At 40.4% G+C, this 7,500-nt stretch overlaps 1 protein-coding gene across 3 annotated transcripts in view; it reads left to right on the top strand.

Moving 5' to 3' along the window:
* IA-2 (tyrosine phosphatase IA-2) overlaps window positions 1–7,500 on the top strand; it is a 737,060-nt gene that overhangs the window by 46,456 nt on the left and 683,104 nt on the right. The gene's annotated exons all lie outside the window — the stretch shown is intronic.

A 7,500-nucleotide genomic window follows, 5' to 3' on the forward strand; every position in this document is an offset into this window, starting at 1 on the left:
GAAAAAACGAGAACAGAACTGAGCCAGACAAAGAGAAATTCTATTGGAGAGTAGTAGATATGAAAGTGAGGAAATGGTTCATAGGAGAGAAAAACGGAAGGGAAACAGAAAATACGATGGAAGTAGCAGAAAATTAAAAGTGTCTTACACAAATATAGATGCCTTAATAACAGGCTTGAATGAACTGAATGATACCTGAAGGAAAAAGAACCGGACATAATGGGAATTGTAGAGACAAATTTGAAAGGTCCACTAACACCCAACAGTGTAGGACACAATGCATATAATTATTGGATTAGAAACAGAGAAGTAAAACAACAGGGTGGAGTTATGTTTCTGACTAAGAAGGATATAAATGTGATGGATGTCACATATGGAAAGAATAGAGTAGAAATGATTCTGATGGAAGTGGAGGACAGGGATGGAAAGAGCAGGAAGTTTGTGATAAATTATGTGCCACCTAAAACGGCTTCCTGGGAAGAGAGAGAACACAAAAATATGTTAGAAGACGCAAGGATAACACTAAATAAGATAATGGAAGATGGAGGAAGAATAGTTATAATGGGTGACTTGAATTGTAAAGAAATCTGCTGGGAAGAGATGACAGTGAAATGTACTACTTGATATGATTATAGAACATACAATGACGTAATGAATGCAAGAGAACACTAGGTATAGAAATGAAAAACCATCGAGACTGGACCTAATAATCACATCAGAACCCGAAATAGTGGACAAGCTTGACACCAATAAGTAAAAGTGACCACATATTGGTTGAACTGGAACTGAGGAAAAATACATGGAAAAAAACGAATATAGAAAGGGAAGATTGATGCATGGAATAGTGGAGTTCCACAAGGAACAGTTCTGGCCACAATAATGTTTGCTATATATATTAATGATATGGATAATGGAATTGAAAGTTATATGAGCTTCTTTGCGGACGATGCAAAATTGTTGAAAAAAGTGAACACTAGAAGATTGTGAGTCGCTGCAGAGTGATCTCAGTAAAGTATGGGAATGGAGTAGGAAGTGGGAGATGGAATTCAATATTAAGAAGTGTAGTATAATGGAATTTGGAAGAAGCAAAAAAAGAATAGTAGGATCATATAAATTGGGAGAGGAAGAAATTAAAAAAGTAGAAAATGAGAAGGACCTTGAGAAACTTATAAAAAAAAAAATTGAGAAACTTATAATTTAATAAGAACAATCAAAGTGGCATTTACATACCTGGACGAAGAAATGGTAAAGAAAATACTAGTCACTTTGATGAGACCAAGATTGAAGTATGCAGCGACGACGTGGTCACCAAGTACAAAAAATGTATAACAAAACTTGAAAGAATACAAAGAGTAATTATGAAATTGGACCAGCACTCTCAGAACTATCATATGAGGAGAGACTAGCAAAACTTGAGCTATAGACATTAGAGCAAAGAAGAGAGAGAGGAGACTTGATAATTATTTATAGAATCATAAAAGGCATAGAAACCATTGATAGAGCGGATCTAATAAAATGGGATAGTAGAAATACAAGTGGACACGGAAAGAAAATCAAGACAGTTATAGAAGAAACCTGAAAAAGAACAGCTTTCCCCACAGGGTAATAGACGTTTGGAACAAATTAGATGAAAATGTGGTGTGTGCAAAAACGATACACGAATTTAAAAACAGTCTAGATAAAACGAGATATGGAGACGGGACACCACGAACATAGCTCCCCTTCCCGTAAAATACAACTAGGTAAATACACGCACACACACACACACACACACACACACACACACACACACACACACACACACACACACACACACACACACACACACACACACACACACACACACACACACACACACACACACACACACACACACACACACACACACACACACACACACACACACACACACACACACACCTATACCTACACACGTGCGCACACACACACACACACACACACACACACACACACACACACACACACACACACACACACACACACACACACACACGCACACACACACACACACACACACACACACACACACACACGCACACACACATACAGTATGCTTGATAGAGAGGACTTATTAAAGTGGGACATAGGAAAAACAAGAGGACATGCAATGAAACTCAACAAAGATAACTACAGAAGAGAATTGAAAAAGAACAGCTTCCCACACAGAGTGATAGATATATGGAACAAATTGGATAAAAAATAGTGTTTGCAAACACAGTACAAGAATTTAAGAACAAACTTGATCTTGCGAGATACAAAAACGGGTCACTACGAGCATAGCTCCCCTTCCCGTATAATACAACTAGGTAAACTAGGTAAATACACACAATACTTGACCACGAAAGTTGGAATGCCGGCTCCCAGTACAGCGATGCTGAAGTTATTTCAGTCTTGGGCGGAAATCAAACTTGGACTGCAGGATTAGTGGTTGCGAACGGTACCACTGCGCCGTCAAGCCGTGTTAATGTCTTGGGGTACCAGATTTGGTGCTGATTATGCCGGTCTTGAGAACAACATATACTCTGTGATCTTTGCGTGTATGTGTTTCTTTAACGAGGTATTGTGAGGTAAGCTATTGGTAACGAGTGAATAGCTACCGCTTATGGGCTCAGGTGGTGTGATGTGATGTGATGGATCAGTGAGTCTGAGGGTTGTTGCCTAGAACCTTAGGTCAACCTTAGGTCATGTAGTACTTAGCTAGAAAGGTTTTCGATTTTGAGTGTAGAAAGCTTACTGGGGTTTAATACAGCCTTTTATTATTCTAAAAATTCATATGATATTGTTTATAGGCCCTCTTTGTATTTAAACATTTGGCTGTAGGAAACCAGACAGTGGCCTTATAGCTTAATGGGGTTCTTGCGTGGCTACCTTCCCTACGTATATAGAGAGATAGAGTGGTTATTACGAGTTGTTTATATACTGTAATGATATATTCTTTCTGTTCCTCAAAGCCAATGCTTGCTACATTCCTGGGTACATTCATTTTCTTGTTTACTTTTTTCCTATGGCTCATCAAACGTAAGGCCCATTATTGTAGGAGTTCTTGTTTAGTGGCCACACAGAAAACACAGTGCAACTTATGCTCTACTGTCCTACATTCTCTACATTCAGCAATACGAATTATCTCCACTGAATGACTGTGAACTGAACTGATGACCGTGGCCGACATCCTGGGGGCTGTGGGTCTTGTGCAAGAGAGAATCGGGGCAGTGGAAGGTTCTGATCATTCAGGGAGACAGCTGGATGATTCCTGGGCTCATGGTTGTTGGGGATGAGCAGTGTTACCGAGAATTTTTTGTGGCATTCAATTTTCCAGCTCTTTGAGGTATGTTTACGTATTCTTAGCAGCTGTCTTGCAGTTATGATGTTATGCAGGGGGCGACCTAGGATAAGATGGATGGATGGGGTAAAAGGGGCTTTGGGGAAGAGGGGAATGTCTGTTGAGGAAGGACGGGAGAGAACAGAAGACATGGGTAAATGGAGAATGGTTGTATATGGATGATGTTGTGATGCATGTGGTGGAATGGGTGGGGGATGGGGGTGGGTGGGTGAGGTAGTATGTGTGAGAAAAAATTGACGCAGCCCGAAAGGATTTCTCCTCGTCTTCTCCTTTTCTGTATGGGGGGACGGATAGGGGGTGTCGCCGATTTAATGAAGCGGCCTTGCTGTGGATGTGCTGTGTCTTATGACACTGCTTCTGACCCAGGGCAGTGGACAAAATGCAGGGATGACCCGTCATCCAGGAGATGCCAAGATAAGAGGGAGGGTAGAGGGTGGAGGGTGGAGGGGAGGGGAGTGGAGTGTTTTAGGGATGGAATGGGTGGGAATGTTTTTTATGCCTTTGTCTTTTGGCTACCTCCCTTGTAAGGGGGAAAAAGTCTTTGGTATATGTATGTATGTTAGGTCATCTACTCATCTACATTGGTGTATAATCGGAAGTATGCTGGTCTCATATTCGCTTATTTGTGGATTTGAACTCCGTATTTCTCTCCAATTCTTAGCAATGACTGTTACCTGACCCAACAGTCCAATCGCATAGGGTAAAGATGAAGGCTTTGGCAGCAGCTACTTAGCGCCTCCTGGCGTAGGCTCCTCACCCACTTCTACGTGTATGAATGTTTTGATGTTGTGGGCAGGGGAGGTCGTGTGTGAAAAGGTGAAACATTACTGATGGAACACCAATATACAACCTCTTGGTGGTGGATAGATATTGGCTCTGAGACACTACATTCCCTGGCAGCCAGAGAGATTACAAATAAAATATTGTCGCTGTTGTGCATATCAGACGCTACAGTCGGTGTTGATACTGAGTGTTCCAGGAGACTTTGAAAGCCATTGTTTATTGCCACCATCACTGTTTTGTCCGGCGGTAGGTCTTTGTTAAAACCTTTTTATGATTATTGTTTGAGATATGTAAGCAGATTTCAGGTAGAATGGTCTTCTTTTCATCCATATTGGATTGTGGAGGAGAGTGCATAAGCTTTTATTCTTCCCAGGAGCATTCTTTTCACTTGGTTTGATATGATGCAAAAGAGTGTGATAGGTCTAGATGACGCTGGAAATCTTAGTGATTAGTTTGGTTTCAAGTTTGGGATTTTGAGTGTCCTTTCGCAAATCGATGGGTTGGGCGAATCCAGTAGTTGAAAGTTGCTGTGAGTGCCAATATTGCTTCTGGTTCTAGATGTCTTAGGTGGTAGATATCTTGCTAGGCAAGGTTTTGGATTTCTGAGTGGCTTTTCATGTCCTTGCCATCGATTTTTTTCCCTTTCCTTTTTCTAATCTTTCTTTATTTTATATTTGTATTTTGTTATTTTCTTGTCCTAGTTTTGTGGGTTTCTAACTCATTTTGGAGAAGTGATTGCTTGCAGTTACGTTTAAGTGCACATAAGTACACATCGCAGTCCAGTCGTTGACGACTCTATGCTGCGCTCACTTGGTGGTGCTCCATGCGTTGACTAAGGTTAGATTGTGGTGGTGGTTTGGTAGGATCACATTTAAATTCAGTGTTATTCTGGTGCTTACTAGACAGTTGTTGAAGGAATTTAATAATACAGCTTCAGCAATCACCGAGGGGAGACTATTCCTCATTGATTCTGTCTGGTAGTAGAAGGTACTTCGCTGCGCCCCGTACACCCCGTCAACGGGACGAGGTCGGTACAGTTCCCTATTGTGCCGACGACTGTGCCTGCCTAGCGACCTGAAGGATGCTGCAAGCATCTCCTCGTGATACTGACTGAAATTCCTCCAATTCTCGATCATGTCTCCTCTGCAGTGCCTGAATTTCAGCGTTGGCAGGTTTAGAGATCTAAATCGCTCTGGATAGTTAAGATGCTGGAGCACATCCACCTGTTTAGTTGCTCGATCTTGTTTGCCAAACTTATATGTCATGGCGACCAGGATGTTGCAATGTTGTTTTGGTGATGATGATTTGTCATAGGTTGTTCTTCTAGCCTCATATGAAGGTGAAAAACCTACGCCAGGAGGCGCGTAGCTGTACCCGAAGCCGTTACCTTTGCCCTGTTATGTACTTGGACGATTGTGGCAGGTAACGGTTACTGCTGGTAATATAAGAGAAATTCAAGATTCGAACCCACAACTAAGCAATTGCGAGACCAACACACTTTAGATTACGTCACCAGCGCCCCACCTGAAGTCATAGTATGTATATCAGTGCAATGACTTCACTTTTGTGTTGTGATGTCTTTTCTAATTGTGATGTACTTTGTGAAGGGTGGCTGTGAGGACAGTGGTATGCAAGCTTTGTCTCCTGTATCACTCCTACCTATATGTTGTTTGTGTAGAAATGTTTGCAATTTTGCATATGTCATTTAGTATGTTAAGCCCGTCCCGGGTGCTAGGTCCTGTTGTGGAAGCACTGTAAGATGTTGAGCAATTAAAGAATTATAAACAAATATCAAAGAAGGATAAAAGAAATATAGAGATTGAGTTACATGAGAATGACAGTATAGCAAAGCCAAATGAAAGGAATATTTAAGAAATCATAAAGGAACAAAGAGGATGAAAAAAGTAAAAAAAAAAAATGGAAAATGTAGTCAGAATGTTAAAGAATAGAAAGGCAGAGGTCAGAGAAATAGTATATAAAGAATGTATTGTAGGTGGAAAAAAATATCACATTACATAACATCAAGAGCTGAAGGAGGAAAGCAAGAATTGATTATAATAAAAAAGAAAGTATCGGTAGTAATAAAGATAATTTAGCACTGGAAAAACTTGAAGAAATGTTTAAGTTAGATATAAGAAAGTGTGTGGAAGGAAAGGTAAATAGAAATTTAGTTTAGATGAGAACCAACAATGAATGAGATCATCAGGAGGACACAGTGGGTCAAATTAATGACGAGAGTTACAGGATATGACACACCAGCTAAAATGAATTTGTTGCTGGCCAAGGACCCAGATCTACAATCTAACTATCTATGCACCAAGGGTTTTTCACACCTTATAAGAGAGGTAGCCAAGTCAAAATGCAAATATCAACTTCCATCCATTTCATTCCCACCTATTCCACTCCCATCCATCACCCTTTCCTTCCTCTCATTTTAGCTCCTCGTGGATAATGGGTCAATCCTGTATCCCGTCCACTGCCCTGGCTCAGAAGCAATGCAGCAGGATACAGCACATCCACAGCAAGGCCGCTTCACTTAATCGGCGACCCCATTCTCTGCCCCCTCATGCGGAAAAAGAAAAGACGGGGATGCGTCAAAATATCATTCATACATACCAACCCCTACCCCCTATCCCCTCATTTCTTTGCATCATAGAATCATCTATACACAGCCATTCTCCATTCACCTCTATCTCCTGCCTTCTCCCTTTTTTGCACAAATGACGTTTCCCTCTTTCTCAATGCCCTTTTCATTCCATCCATCCATTCAGATTTACTAAATCCCATGAATATTTTTGCACTTTTGGAAAGTGCTCAACCAGTTTTCGAATTCCATATTACTGCAAATAGTGTAGAAAAAAGAAAAGAAAAAGAGATGAGTTGTATAAACACAGAAGATACAACTTTGGGAGACCAAATATCACAGAAACCAAGAAGCTCTGCGATGAATCAGTTTGGAGTAAATTGATAGAGAGAAGAGAAGTACAGGAAATCCTTTTGGATGCTTACAACTGGGAGTGGAAAAAATACTCAGAGATTAAGGGAAAGAGAAGATTGGTGAATAGACAGGTTCATCAGAAAATTTAAGATAAGAAAAGTTTTATGTGTGAGCAAAGAAAAGTGGGAGAGACACACTAGTAGAACAAAAGAAGATTACCAGAAAAAACATCACTAGAAGGGAAGGAACTTTGAAAGAGTTATAGTCAGTAAATGTAAAGATGGATCTTAGTTCCTCAACGTTCTAATGGTAAATGGAGATACGTAGAAGGAATCACTAAACTAAAAGTGAATGCAGAAAATCGTTAAAATAATGAATACAAGTTTCAAGTCTGTATTTACCAACAAAAGCGACTTTA

The sequence above is a fragment of the Oratosquilla oratoria genome, chromosome 9, assembly GCF_046742065.1.
Source record: "Oratosquilla oratoria isolate Oo_2021 chromosome 9, ASM4674206v1, whole genome shotgun sequence".
Lineage (NCBI taxonomy): Eukaryota > Metazoa > Arthropoda > Malacostraca > Stomatopoda > Squillidae > Oratosquilla > Oratosquilla oratoria.